The sequence below is a fragment of the Rousettus aegyptiacus genome, unplaced genomic scaffold (assembly GCF_014176215.1).
Source record: "Rousettus aegyptiacus isolate mRouAeg1 unplaced genomic scaffold, mRouAeg1.p scaffold_m13_p_3, whole genome shotgun sequence".
Classification (NCBI taxonomy): Eukaryota; Metazoa; Chordata; class Mammalia; order Chiroptera; family Pteropodidae; genus Rousettus; species Rousettus aegyptiacus.
Genome location: NW_023416306.1, coordinates 76,741,149 through 76,756,774, shown reverse-complemented (window position 1 = coordinate 76,756,774; position 15,626 = coordinate 76,741,149).

Below are 15,626 nucleotides of genomic sequence, written 5' to 3'. Positions count from 1 at the left end.
CTTCAACTCCTAAGAAAGACAGACACACATATGCAGCAAAGCTTTGCTGAATGGGTTTGACATTTTTGGAAATGAGTACCGTATTAGACCGTTATCATTAGATACTTTGTTTGATAGATTGAAGTAGTCAATGGAAAGACTACTTGTCTAGGAGACCAAGTCTCCAGATGTGGTCTTGGTTTGCCCCTCACTTGTTATGTTACTTTGATCAAGACACTTAATCCCTTCGTGTCTCAGTTTTCATATTAGTATGGCAAGAATATCAGATTTATTTCAATTTGCTGAATTATCCTAATGGTAAAAACAGAAGAATTATGGAAGAGCTTTTTAAAGTTAACAGCTGAAACATTAAACAAATGGTTAGATATAAATATGAGACAATAACCTTTTTTTAAAACATCCCATTAGAATAAAGACACACTAAAGCCAAACTCATAGAAACAAAGAGTAGAGTGGTGGTTGCCAGAGCAGGGGCCAGGGGAAATAAGGCTAGGCTGGTTAAAGGGTACAAACTTTCAGTTATAAGATTAATAAGGTCTGAGGATTTAATGTAAAGCATTAGTAAAGACTATAGTTGTTAATACTGTATTGTATAAATGAAATTTGCTAAGAGGGTAGAACTTAAGTGCTGGCACCAAAAAAAAAAAAAAAAAAAAGTAACTATGTGAGGTGATGCGTGGATGAGTTAAATAAATGTTAGGAATCCTTTCACAATGTATACGTATATCAAATTATCACATCATATGCTTTAAATATAATTTTGTCAATTATACCTCAATAAAGAATGAAGATATACCATATATGAGTATTAGATGACTGTATTAGTTTGCTAATATAGTCTGAAGTGACAAAGTACCACAGACTGAGTGGCTTAAATAATGGAAATGTATTGTCTCACAGTCCCAGAAACAGAAGTCTGAGGTCAAGTTGTCAACGGAATTGATTTCTCCTGAGTCCTCTCTTCTTGGTGTGTAGATGGCTGTCTTCTCCTTGTCTCTCTCTCATGTGTGTGTCTCTCTCTGTCCATATCCATGTCATAATTTCCTCTTCTTACGAGGGTGTCAGTCATATTGGATTAGAGCCCACCCCAATAACCTCTGTAAAGGTACTACCACCAAATGCAGTCACATTCTGAGGTGCTGAGGTGCTGTGTTTATTTTGAAGGCCCCATAAGTAACTTATTTAACTTTGCATAGTAAGTATTTGGTGGTTTCACTAAAGCTAAAGTATCTCTTAAGTGTTTTATCCACTCCACAAATCCAACCAGTTGTAAGGGTTCACTATTTTTCCAACAGTAGGTCATTTTAGAAATGCAAGCACCAATAAATTAACAACGGTGAGCCAAGACATTTCATCCGTTGTAAGTGGAATTTGACTCCAACGTGACTCAAATAGACAAAGAGGTTTTTACAGTATTTTTCAAGTTATAAAAATATGAAAGAAACATAGTATAGAAATATAAAAAAAAGTAAAGCTTCCCCTGTACAAATCTGATCTTCCTAAGATGACCAGTGTTAAGTGGTTCAGTGTGTACTTTTCCATAGTAAAAATGCTTATATATGAAAACTTACACTAAAATATATGCACATATGGGGATTCCATATGGAGGTATCTTCACACCCATTTCACTTTTATCAATAACATATCAGAAAATGTCAGTTTTATGATGTAACTTCAGTAGAATTCTATATGACAGCTCAACATTACATATAATCAACACATTTTAATGGAGGGAGGGGCAAATAATGTGCCTTAACAGCAGGAAGCCCAGTGCTCAGTTCCTTTCTTATGCAGACTTTGCCAGTTGACCACCTAATAATTATTTCCAGCACCCTTCCCTCTTGCCATCCTCACAATACAGAGGCAAAAACAAAGGAGATGTCCACTTTCCTAAAGACTTTCTTCTACCTCTTGCAGCTAGGGGTAGAGATATGGCCTGATTTGTCAGTGAAATGTTAGGGAAGTCAGCTGTGCTTTCTGAGAAAGTCTGTCTCTCCGCCTGTCAAAAGGAAAGGTGGCCAGAAACATTCTTATCTGACATTAGATAGAGTCACATGAGGCTACCAGGCCCAAAGAGAAGGCCAAGAAAAAGGCAGGGATGCTCTGACATCCAAAAGAGGAGTTCCCCAGGAATTGGACTACATTGAAATTAAGAACTTTTTTCATCAAAATACACCATTAGGTGAATGAATTGTCAAGCCACAGGCTGAGAGAAGATGTCTATCACAGATATAACCAACAAGAGAGCCATCATCAGAATATATCAAAAACTGCAAAGGAGAAAAAGGTAGATTTCACCATAAAAGAATATCTAATTGGCTAATACGTATATGAAAAAGTGCCTGACATCCTTAGTTATCAGAGAAATGCAAATTAAAACCATAGTGAGATCCATTATACATCTACGAGAATGGCTAAAATTAAAAGGATGAAAATACCAATTGTGGAAAAAGATATGGAGCAAGTGGAACTTCTATACATTGCTGTAGGAATGGAAATTGGTACAATAAATCTGAAAAGTGTTTGTCAGTATCTACTAAAGAAGACATATGCAAATCTTATAACCCGGCAATTTTGTTCCTAGATATATTCCCCATAGAAATGCGGGCACATATCCACCTAAACACCTGTATGTGAATGTTCATAACAACATTATTCATAATAGCTGAAAACTGGGAATAACCCAAATGTCCATCAACAGTGGAATAAATTAACTAATCATAGTATACTCGTACAGTGAAGTGCTGTACAACAGGACATGAATAGCCTGAAGCAACGTAAGCAACCTGGGTGAATCTTATAATATTGCAAAAAAAAAAAAAAAAAAACAGTATACATACTACATAATTCCATTTATATGAATTTTTTTGTTTGTTTTGTTTTTTTTGACGGCATACTTCTCTATGGTGTTAGAGGTCAGAGAGTAGTGACTTTTAGGGAGAAGGAAGTGATAGCAATTGGGAGAAAGGATAAGGAGGGCTTCTGGGATGTTGGCAATGCTTTATTTCCTGGGCAGGATCACTTTGTGAAGGCTGATGGATCTGTGAGCTTATTATTTTGCATCATTCTGTACATGTGTTTTACTTCAACTAACAAAGTTTACTGATAAAGAAGTTGCACTGAAGAAATTGCTTGTGTCCTAAGCAAAATATTTAATGTTTCCCTGTAAAAATAAGGAGCTGGTGCAGACTTTTAAGGAAGGGAGCGATGGGATGCAGCCCTAAACGCCTGTAGAATAACCTGGAGTGCTGGTAGGAGGGACGAGATTGGTAGGAGGAGCAGGTAGAAGACTGTCACAGCAGTAGAGTAGAAAGAGAACAAGAGGGCTCCAGGGCCACTGCAGTAAGGGCTAGAACATGATAGAACGGGTATGAGAGTGTGCTGGATCTCAACGGCCAATTGGATGTGAAAATAAAGGGCAGGAAAGAGCTGAGAATGGAACTATGTTTTCTGGCCAAATACATAAAGACACAGAGGACGAAGTCAAGAGGAAAACAATTTAATTTGGGATATGTTTCCACTACTTCAGTCACTGTACCCAAAACATGTACCATGGAGGTCAGAGTGCAGAGGGCAGAAGCAGCAGCTCCTGAATCATCACATCTCCCCCTCCTTCCTCACCTTCACTGTCTCCCTGCCATTGTTTTCTTGGTTCTTGCCCACCTTGTGGGAGCCTGGGGCCCAGAGCCTCAGTCTCAGGGAGAAGCTGGATATGCTGTGTCTCTGTTCCTTGACAGTACCTGCTCCCTTGTTCTCTCCACGTCCCAGTGTTTTTAACAACCAGACACATTTGTTTTCATCAAAGGGATGCCAATTTAGCAGCAGCAAGAAGAAAAGCAATTATAACTTCCATAATCAAGTGATCAAACAGCAGCACCCAGAGTGGGGCAGACTGCAGTTACCAGTCACTTCCTACTGCTATACTATGTCAAGTGAAGCAAAAGCAGGCCTGCAGATGACAGACAACACTGATCAGTATTCTTCCCTAAATACACAGCCTGAGCCTAACTAACCATGAGGAAATAACTAGAGAAAGCTGGAATCCAGACATTCCACAGGACAACTGGTCTCCTGGGCTCTTTAAAAAAGTCGGCGTTCTAGATTAAAAGATACTAAAGAGGCATAACCAAGTGCATTTGTGTGAATTTTAAATAGCAAGAAGCTATGACCGACATGCTGGGAAATTCCAAGTATAGAGGATATTTTGGAATAATTCTTAAGTTTTAGGTGTGATCATGGCATCATATAGGTGAATTTCCTCACTCCTTAGAAACAAGTTTAAGTATTTAGGGGTGAAGTGTTATGATGTCTTCAACTTACCCAGAAAAACAAATATGAACAACTTTTATCAGTTGATAAGCTAGTAAAAGGTATTCAGGTATTTGTTGTACTCTTCTTTCAACTTTTCTATACAGTTAAAGTTTTTCAAAATAAAATTAGAAAGAAGAGTTTCTAGGTACCCGTATAATTAAAAAATAAAACTTAGTTTTTAAAATAAATTTAATTTTAAAACAATAGGGGTGTAACATCCTATGCTAGAAATATATCACAGGGCAAATTATTTAGCTTAGTTCTGGTTGATTAATGAAGAGAAACATAGAGAAATGGGATATACAGTTGCAAAGTCCGGAGAAGTAAAGACATGGCAAGTAAACAGATAAAGGCACAGGAAAGAGGGTCAGAACAAATCCTAAATGCATGCACAGAGACACAGAGATTCTCATACTCAGTGAGGAGACAGTGTCTTGTCTTCCAGAAAACTGCCACTAGAGATGTTTCATAATCAGAAGCAGGATAAGTCAGAATTTCAAACATCAGCTCCGGCCCTCACTAGGTATAGGGGCTTGGGGAAGTTTTTCCCTTTTAATTTCCTCACGTTACTTTATCAAAAATGGGGATTAAAATACTGATATTTATAAGTTGCATAGAGAGGTATATGAAACCCTTAGTGAAGTTTCTGGCATAATAAGTGTGTAAAGTTCACTTTTATTATGATTATAGACTTATTTTACAAAATTAGGCAGAAATGGACATTCTGGAGTTACACCTCTACCCAAGCTATATCAAGTGAGAGTGATAGTTGCTAATTAGATTTTAGGTAGGAAAGCTGCTGAGAAGATATGAAAATGCATCGGCATGTTACCATGTCCCTTTGATATCCAATCACCTTGCTCTTTAGTTTGGTTCTATTTGTTTCAGCCTTTTTCTTTCAGTTCAGCTATATTCTAAATGAGATGGGTAACACACAACCGCAAATTGTTGTCCAGGTGTGGCTGCTCCATGGCATGATTATGTTGTTTCTTGCGCAATACCTTCTTTTTTCCCAAGAAGAAACTTAGGAGGTCAAGGAAGACACCCAGATGAAACACAAGAGAGGGGCATCCAGTGCAGAAAAGAGAACACAGCCTCAGACAGCAGAGAGACTGAGGACCACCGCAGGCAACCTCAGTGCCTTCCTCCACAGTAACCCCTGGACGTCTCTCCCCACACTGGGTCACAATGTGAAGGGGAAAGAGGAGATGGTAATCCAAGAAGCTGAGAAGGGCTGTTTAGATTATTGGATCAGGCTAAGTTTAACATGGAGTAGATATTTGATTAGTTATTTTTTTCCTGCTAATAAGTAGAAGAAAACTTGAGAGAAACACCTGAGTAGTTGTATACAGTTTTAAGGAGCTATTCTTGGACATATGTGAGTAGCAGAGTGAATTCAGCTTTGCAGTGGCTCTAAATCATTGTCAACGTGTTGAGGAGTGAGGGGCCAGCCAGTTAGCTGAATGGTCAGATATTCCGACTGTGGTAGTTAATGTTATGCATCAGCTTGCCTGGATCACGGAGTAACCAGGGTTTTGACCAAACATCTTTTCTGCATGTATCCATGAGGGTGTTTCCAGTTAGCATGAAATCTGTGACTAAGTAAATCGAATGTCCTCTCTAATGTGAGTGGGCTTCATCTAATTCAGTGAGGCCCTGAATAGAACAAAAAGGCAGAGGAAAAGAGAGTTTGCTCTCTGCCTGACTACTGGACTGGGATGTGGTCTCCAGTCCTCAGGCTGGGAATTATTCCATAAGCTCCCCCATATTCAGACCTTTGGACTTGGACTGGAATTTATACTACCTGTTTTCTTGGGCCTCCAGCTTGCAGACAGCAGATCTTGGGACTCCTTAGCCTCCATGATCATGTGGGCCGATCTTTATAATAAACAGCTCTCTCTCTCTCTCTCTCTCTCTGCCTCTCTCTCTACACACACACACACACACACACACACACACACACACACACACACACACTATTGATTCTGTTTCTCCAGAGAACCCTGATGAATACACTGAGATCTGTGAATCGCCAGCATGCAGGCTGCAGTTGAAGCCACAAATGTGGATAATATATTCCGAAAAGGGTTTGTCAGGAGCAAGGAGGACAGCACCTGGGACAGTACCCTGAAGAAGTCCACTTTGGGATCAGGAAGAAGTCAGAGAGAGAGGAGGAGAACCCGGAAGCTGTGGCGCCACTAAAGCCAGAGCACAACTACATGAGAAAAGTGGAAGGACAGGCATTTTAAAATGAATTTGGACTTTTCCCCTTGCTAACTTTAGATATTCAAACAGCCATTTTCTACATTGACTTGCCTAATTTTCATAGCTTCTCTATATTTATTTGAAGTATTACTGCCAGGGAAAGATGTAAATGGAAATGAATATTGTTTCTTAAAATGTTTTTCTTTGAGGCTCAGTGGGGGACTGACATGGTGCCAGAAAATCACTGCACAGATCATTTGTTGGAAAGGGAGAAATGCAACCTTTAGTGGAAGGGTGTGGTGTGAACAGTGCTAGATCACTGAGTGGGCAGTCAGACAGGGGTCCCCTCCGTCTGTAGAAAAGTGTGGACATGATGTTATCACTTAGAAGTGCCCCTGTCCAAAACAGTTAACCTGAGGTGAATGAAGCCTTTCTATCTGCCTTCAGTTTATGGATAGAGGGTAAAGAAATGACTAAGGTATCTTTACAAGGAAACAAACACAAAATCAAGGGTTGGGACATTCTACTGTATAACATTATTCGTATTCAGTATTCGGTATACAGTATAATTGTCTCTACAAAAAGTTAAGGTCATATAAAAAGGGCTCATATAAATTTGTTCAGAGGGGCACCAGAGGGGACAATGTTTTCTTAAGAGACATTATACTAGATACAGTAATGCAATGTATAGTCCTTAATTGGGTCTTGATATTAAAAAGAAAGGCAGGTTTTGAGATCATTGGAAAACTTAACTGAATTGATGTTAGATACTGAGGAATTATTAATTTTGTTACATATGATAATAATTATGTGATTAAAAAGTAGAGGTTTTTCAAAAAGGCGAAATGTCATAATGTCTATAACTCACATTGCAATACTGCAGAAAAAATGGGAGAATGTTCCTATTTTATATAAATAACAACAAAATATTTAGGGATAAAATGTCATGTCTAGAGCTTACATTAAAATATTTCACACACATACACCCCTGCATTAATGAAGCAAATAGAACAGAATTAGACATTACTAACATTCACCAGTATCTGGTTCCCTCTACTTTCTGATGCCTGAAGAATGACACTCCCCCATTTCTTGAAGTTAGTGCAGTAGTAGCCAGGTTATTAGAGCTGGCTCATAAAATATGAGTAGAAGTAAGGAGATACTTCAGGGGCAAGATCTCATCACCTGTACTGACTCTCCGGACTGCTCCTAGTCTGGATACTCATGCCATAGCAGATCCAGCCACTTATTATGTTGTTGGTATCGTAATACTATGAAGCCTCTGTTGACAGGGCCCTCAAGTGATACCTAAATGAAGTACAACTCCTGATCTCCTGCCAACTTGTTTTGAACATAGAGCAGTATATTGCGCTGATTTAAAAACCACTTTGTAAAGTCACTGGGACTGTTTGTCACTGAAGTATAACCTAGCCTTTCCTGACTGATACAGTTAACAAGTATGAAAAGTAGGTGATGGGTTTATTTTATTCACCTCTCTACTTTTCTGAAGTATTTTTATAATAAAAAGTCTAAAAAATTATTCTCTTTGAAAATGGTTATCTATATTGCTGGCATTAATTCAGTGAGATTCTTGCTTATTAACACCTTCTTTTGTGATGCTGGAGATAACTCAGTCTTGTTAGAGTCAAGATTTTAATGCAGTAGAAAGAGTCAGGGCCTAGTATTGCTTCTAAAATTTATTCAGATTGACAAGAACTTTGGATTTTAGTTTCCTTCCCTATAAAACGAAGAGTTTAGACAAGACAGCCTCTAAAGTGCTTTCCATTTACAAAATGTAATGAGTAAGTAATTTAGGTATTTAATACCAATTACATTTAAATGGATATAAATATATGTACATGTGTGTTAAACACAGATGGAGAGGGAATGAAGACTAAGAGATACCTAAAATTCATGACTAAATAAATATACATGAGACACTGAGGCATTAAATGCTCATGAAGTTTTAATTCATCACCCCTTCTAGCCTTACATGCCCTCAGTCTAAGAAATGCAACTAACTGCCATAGTTGCTCAGCAGGCTAATTTGCAGTCACTGAGAAGGCCACAGACATTCTTGATCCATTGGCCATGGGCACCTTCTGTAATTGCACCTCCTTGCTCAAACCTTTACTCTGGTCCTCATGACAACATCTTAACAGGGATGCTGATGCAGCAGAGACAGACAGACAGAGAGGTGACATAAACACTGTATAACCAGGATTCAAAGAGTGTGGCCTTCCCACTCTACTTGCACCTTACCCTGTTTGTTAACTAACTCTATTTCTTTCTTCTTGCTTCTCCCTGTGTATTTTAAATCACCTTAATAAACTAAGTTCTTACAGCAGTTACATTTGGCCAGTGTGACTTTCTCTACTGTGACTTCTGGGTCTGCTTGGCTGGTGATAAATCATCCAGTTGGTGACAAATATGGGATGAATCCCAGCTAAGTTAAAAGGAAAACCAGGTCGCACTGCAAAAACGCTCTCTGAAATTAAAGCATTATTTAATATGAAAACCTTCAACCTAGAAAGACTATGAAAAACTGGCTTGTGGTATAGTGTGGAATAGGCATTAAATAAAAGATCAGAGAATAAATCCAGAACAAAATTCAGTTGAGGTCTGATCAAATCTATAGGAGGAAAAAAAAAATCACAAATCCCAAAGCCAAGGGAGATGATGTGGGTGTTAGTGGAGCTGTGACTGATGTGGTTACATAGAAGTTCCTGGCAGAAATCAAGATGAAGCAGCAACTGCGCACCTCTGGGAGCGGGCCTCACAGAGCTGACTCTGGCCTTCCAACTCCTCCTCCTGGAGTGCACAGAGAACTTGTCATTAAGCAGAATAGCTTCTGCAAAACTTGAAAATACTGCTCATGGTCTTGCCACTCATCATCAAAATGAGGCACTTATACCAGATCAAACTTAAATGAATAAAGAATTTAATCAAATATTAAGAAATATAATAAATTAGCAGAGTAAAAGAACAAAAATCTCCTCTAAGCCAATCCATCACTACAGTGTTGTCTTTTCAAGACTGTCATAAATGGAATCACTGTATTTAATGACTTGAGCCAGGTTTCATTCACTCAGCCTAATGCCTTTGACATTGATTCCAGCCATGTGTGTCAATGGTGTGCTCTTCATTGTTGAGCAGAACTCAGTGGTTGATTGTGCCCTAGTCATTTATCCAGTCTCTTACTTAACAACATTTGAGTTGTTTCCACTTTGAGGTAAAGCTTATATAAGCTTTTATGTGGAAAGCAAGTTTTTATGTGAAAAGAACTTATTATTTTTACAGGGTAAACTCCAGGAGTGGGATTACTGGGTCATATGGGGAGAGTACATTTAATCGTGAGAAACCATAAACCTTCATCAGAGCTGCCCCATTCTGCATCCCCAGCAACGTTTGATGGTTCTGTTGCTTGTATCCTCACCAGCATTTAGTGGTGTCTGTATTTTTAATTCGATCATTCTAATAAGTGGATAACTTATTATTCTTCTTATTTTTTAAATCTCTCTCTTTCTTGGAAAATTGAGGATAAATTGGTCATTAAAAACAACAACAACTTTGTCACTATTATATATTTGGAAGAAAAAGTATGGAAAGTGGCTGATGAGGAAAAAAATAAAAGCAATGACATTTTCCAATATCATCAAAAGAAGGATTTTGGTACCAGACATTATAAAGGAAAAATTAAAAAGAATGGCTCTTTCTCTCTGACAAGAAGGCCACACATAACCAATGGTACAATGTTGGGGATAGATATTCTAACCTCTGGTAATCTCTCTGTGGGGTTACAGGAAGATTCAACACCTTCAAGAAGAAACCTAAGCAAGCTCTTCACCCTTCCCTAACTAGTCTTTTCTCTTTAACTTCAAGCCACTACTTTTGATAACTATGTTTTCTAGTCTCTTGTTTCACATCAGCAAGGTAGGCTTTGAGGCTAAAAATCTGGTCTGGTCTAAATCTAAATAGACATTAGTTTCACACATGCTCTGATAGTATACATTCTGGGCATTACAACTGAGACAATGACTAGATACTAAGCAGAAACACTGACAGCTGCTTGTGCAATGGCTGGATGTACCCCAGTTTAGACTTGGGGGGATCCAGGCTCTCTACCCATGTAAAATAAAGAAGTGTACCACACAGCAGAACAAAACAGGACAGGAAGTGAAGCTACCACAACCCTTAAAGGAGCTGCTGGCATCTGACAAAGCTTGCGGGAAGGGAGGATCTTGAGAGGGAAGCCGTAGGGCACCAGGGCACCCCTGGCCTGACTTACTGACTGAAGTACTGTTTTTTTGTTGTACAGATTTAAGAAGCACCAGAGGAAAACAAAAAACAACCCCACCAGGTTACCTGGAAGCGCCGCCCTGTCCCCCACCCCCACCTGCTACCGCAAGACCACAATCGAAGGTTCCCAGAATTTGTCAAGTTTGCTCAATTATAAGTTATAGTTGAAGACACTGATTCCTTAACAACCCCAAGTATTATAACTATTTGGTCTGCAAACTGGCAGACTATAAACTGAGAAGCTGGTGGCAATAAGATAGAGAAATATAAGTAAAAAAATCACATTTCCAAATAACGATAGGATGTGGCCCAATTCACATTTTAAAGAAAATATCTGGAGCCATATAACAGGAAGTAATAGGCAAAGTAACTCAGAAAGTAAATACACTAATCAGACAAGAACACGTTATCTCATAGAAAACAGCTAATGGAGTTCCAGAAACCTTAGGACACTCTGGAACAAATGCTTTGATAAAAGGGCCGAACAAAGATACATTTCTTTAAGCAGTGAAGTTGTTTTAACAGCTATCTGATGCAGTAAGCCTTTCCGCCATAAAGGAAAAAATGGAATTATCAGAGGAAATAAACTGAGCCAGAGATGGCAGACAGGTAACAGGCAGATACACCGAGCAACAGAGTAATGTCTAAATACTATGGTTATAAACTCAGGGTCATCAGTTGCTATCCCACCAGATCTGCAACCATAGGGCTACTCCTGCAGGCGGGCAGCCACATCTCTCCAGTAATGAATGGCACATGCTCACACACATAAAGTGACAGAGACACACGCACAGCTAAGATGTCAAGTGCATTGGAAGGGGCAAGGGCCATGGCTGGTGTAGGGGTCAGGGGGCTTCTTCAAGGTGGGGGTAGGGGAGGTTTCAGGAATTTCCTCTGATTCATGTGGCCCATACAGATTTAAGAAGCACCAATTTAAAATAGGCCGGAGGACAAAAACAAAAACTAAAATAAGTCCTTCTCTTATAAAAGGCCCATAACAATAACTAAAGATCTCCATAACTAGCTAAACCAAAATACAGGAAAAATATTTCTTTACAAAGTCAATACTATTAAATATAAGTTGAATAAGTTCTAAAATTTGGTTGGTAAATGCAGAGCTTTATAATTAACTAATATCCCTGTTTTATTTAAATGCTTGGACAAATTATATTACTTTGGTAACTCTGGGTTCAAAAATAGTGTCTTTTATATGTGCCTTTTCTCTAATCTCATTTTTTAATACTTTCTAAATTTCCTCTGTTAGATTTATGGGCCAGATAAATTATCATTTTTTACATAAAATAATTTAAGGCCTGAAAATATGTATATATGTGTTTAACTAAATTAAAGAATAATTGCTGTTTTATAATAGGACTCGTTCTTGTAAACTCCACATAATAGTGCAAATCATTTTAGCTTGCTTTGAAATTTTAGTTGTGCTGTCTGAATGTGATGTTTAAATATCATCCCTTTGATTTTTGAAAACAATTATTATAGATTGCACTGTAAATATCATATTTGAGATCTTTAACTGACTAAGACCTATTACTAATGTTAAATTAAGTTGATGAATAATAGTGTCACCTGAAATCTTTGGTGATTAAAATGCATTAAAAAAGACAGATTACAAAATGATCAATCACACTATAATATATATTTGCTTTTCACAAAGTTCCAATTAAGATGGTAAATTTATGTGAGATATATTGCTTTTTATACTACATTGATAAGGTTACTTTGTTTTAAGAAACTGAAGTTAAAACTTTAAATTTTTATCTAATTACATATATGTATTTGTGTGTATTTAAATAAAAATTCATGTAAAAATATGTTAAACTGAATAAGCTTATGAATACCAAAGAGGAAAGGAAGTAGTTCAGATAAAAATTATTTTGCTCTTTGAATATCCAGTCTGCTCTTTAAAAATAAAAGGAAACAATTTTGTTCTTTGTCTTCTGTGGAGGACAGAACTCTACAGTTAACTCTTATCTCCAGAAGAGTCAAGTTTCTGAGGGGTTTTCTATTTGCTGCTTTGCATTGAATTTTTGAATTATTTTAAACATGTCTCATTTCTAAAAAGCTAACTTTACTTATTACTATGCTTAATTTAAACTTTGTTTGCCTGGCTTTAATAATTTCTTCTGGTTAGAAAACTATGACATATGTTCACATTCTGGTGTGATTAAATGTTTGACATTTTTCTTTTGTTTTTCTAGTTGAACAAATAAAAACAAGGTCTGTGGCTTGCCATGAAGTCACTCAGAACTGGGACCCACCCCCACCAAAAAAAATTACTACTTAGTTTTTAAAGTCCTTTGTCTAATCTAGGTCCGCAGTAAAAACGAAACTGGCAGACCAAAAGAGAGAAACTAGATTAATTATGTAGTGATAAAATGTTATCAATGTATTTCCATAGCTATTTACTTTTCAGGTTGAATAGAAAGAAATCAAAGGTCTTGGGCATTTGTCAATATTCTCACTGATCATAAGTTTCTCTCTGGATTGACTATTATACACAAATAGAGAATTCCACTCTCCTCCAATCCGATTCAATACCATCGAGTAACCAGAGCTATTCAGTCTTATCACCCACAGGTGGTTTCATAAACTACAGATCAGAAACTGAGTTTTCTAGAAGTGGCGAAAAAAAAAAAAAAAAAAAAGCGGGTGGGGAAAGGCTCAATAAAAAATGGTACCAGACACCAAACAGACTTCCTAAAGGACAAAATTAGGATTTCCAGGACTCTAGCTAGAAAGAGATGACTCCATTGACATGTCATTTATGCTTTCTAGGTAATTCCAATGTTTGGCTAAGGCTGAGAATTACTGATGCAAGGTATGAATTGCCCATCAGTTTTACAAAGTCATCCAATACTTGAAAGTGGAAAACAATTATTAATATTAAAGATATAAATGGTGTTCTCATCTTCTTGGAACTCCTGAATGTAGGGCTCATCTGCACCTGGGTGCAGGAGCCTTGTACTCTGCTGACATATACAATGTTGAGATGATGAGTTGATGTATTTTCTAGCAACAAACTTCTAGCGACTTTCTGAGCAACTTAATCTTTTTATGAAAGATCACATTATTAAATTAACTTACCTAATTCTGGAGAATATATACATCATAGAATCTAAGTTTATCAGATATAGGTATAAAAATGTGTAATATTAAAACTAAAAATTAAAATACTCTTTTAACTGAAAAATACCTTAAAAGGGGAAGTTTGCCCATACTTGCTTGCTTGAAGTTTATCTAAATGATACCCAGAGGAGTCCCTTGACTTTGAATATTGTCATTTAATTCATGGACCTCACTGAAGAACGAAGTGCTTAAAAAAATGTAACTAAAGAATGAGGATTTAATTATTTATCCTGAGAATTACTACAACAGTAACAGATTAATACCACGCGCTCTACAATTCTAATTTAAAAACCAATTGCTGAGTCTTGAGATACTAGAATAGTCGAGATTCTAAAATTAAGTAGTAATTTTTGAGGAAGGGATTGGTCCTAGTCCTGAGTGATTTCACAGACCTTATTTTTATTTGTTCAGCAAGAACAAATATGTTCGAGCATTTGATTTGTGTCAGGCATTGCAATGGACCTTGAGGTATCATGGTCAGTAAGATGCACGAGGGTCTGTTCATCTGTATCATCAGTAAGTAGGTGTTGATCCCGAAAATATAAATAAAACCACAGGCATTCTTCAACATAATTTAGGCATCAGTATCAGCCTACAGACTTGAAAAAGAAGAGCACTCAGCCTCAAATGTCAAAATCTGATATGTGGCTCTAGATTAGATTTTCCCTAATTAAACTTCTGTACCAGTAGCTGTGCTTGTTAAAAATACATGTTCTTACTCTCATATTTAAGAGGAAATGAAGTCAGCTTTCTCTTTGGGGCTGAAAATGCCTATTGACTCCAAAGGCAAGAATATTCCAGAGCATTTGCCAGGTTATGGTAGATTGACTGTTGTGAGGATGGCATAAATCACAGACTGTGCTCCCCCTTCCTGGGGCTCTACACCCCAAAACAGCTGAAGCAGACACCTTGATTTTTTGAAAAAATAATTTGTTTGATTTTTATGATATTCTTGGGGTCTCTCCTCTTTTTCTTTCAATGTGATTAACTTATAATTTCCAGCAAAACTTTGACATTGTTTATCTTTTCTCCTGAACTACAACAACTATCTTTTTCTTAGAAAAAAGTCAGAGGCTCCACCATGGTGGGTAGTCTTTGTCAGCCTCTTGAATGGTAGCTACTCACAAATGTAATATACTACAAACATGGGAAAAACAGAAGGTCCCACACTCTTGCTGATTGCCTGAGACTGAAAGTTAAGGGTTCTTCCTACTGTGTCTCCCAAGTCCTTGTTTAATTTATCTAGGTTTTCTAATTTGAAGATACATTATTTTCAAGTGACTTCAGATGAGATGACATATATAATGTTTCCACAGGACACATCTATAGTAATGTCTGTCTCATTACCTGAATTATTGATAAAATCAGTGTTTAATATGAACCAAGTATATCAGGCAACATGCTGATCTTGGTCTGCTGATTTGACAAAAGAACTTCCATTGAGTGAAGGAGTTGAGGATAAATGCAGCATACCGGCTTCCTCGGCTCCTAATCAAATTGGGGTATTTTCTTTTCTTGCTAAAGGTTGACAAACTTTGAATAGTTAATTAATGATTTGGAAATGTTTTATTATCTACTTGAAAGAAACTTTTTTGAGAAGGAAAATGCTATAAAAATATACTTCTCAATTTTGATTACATCTCTGAGCCAACAGTCTCCAATTCTTA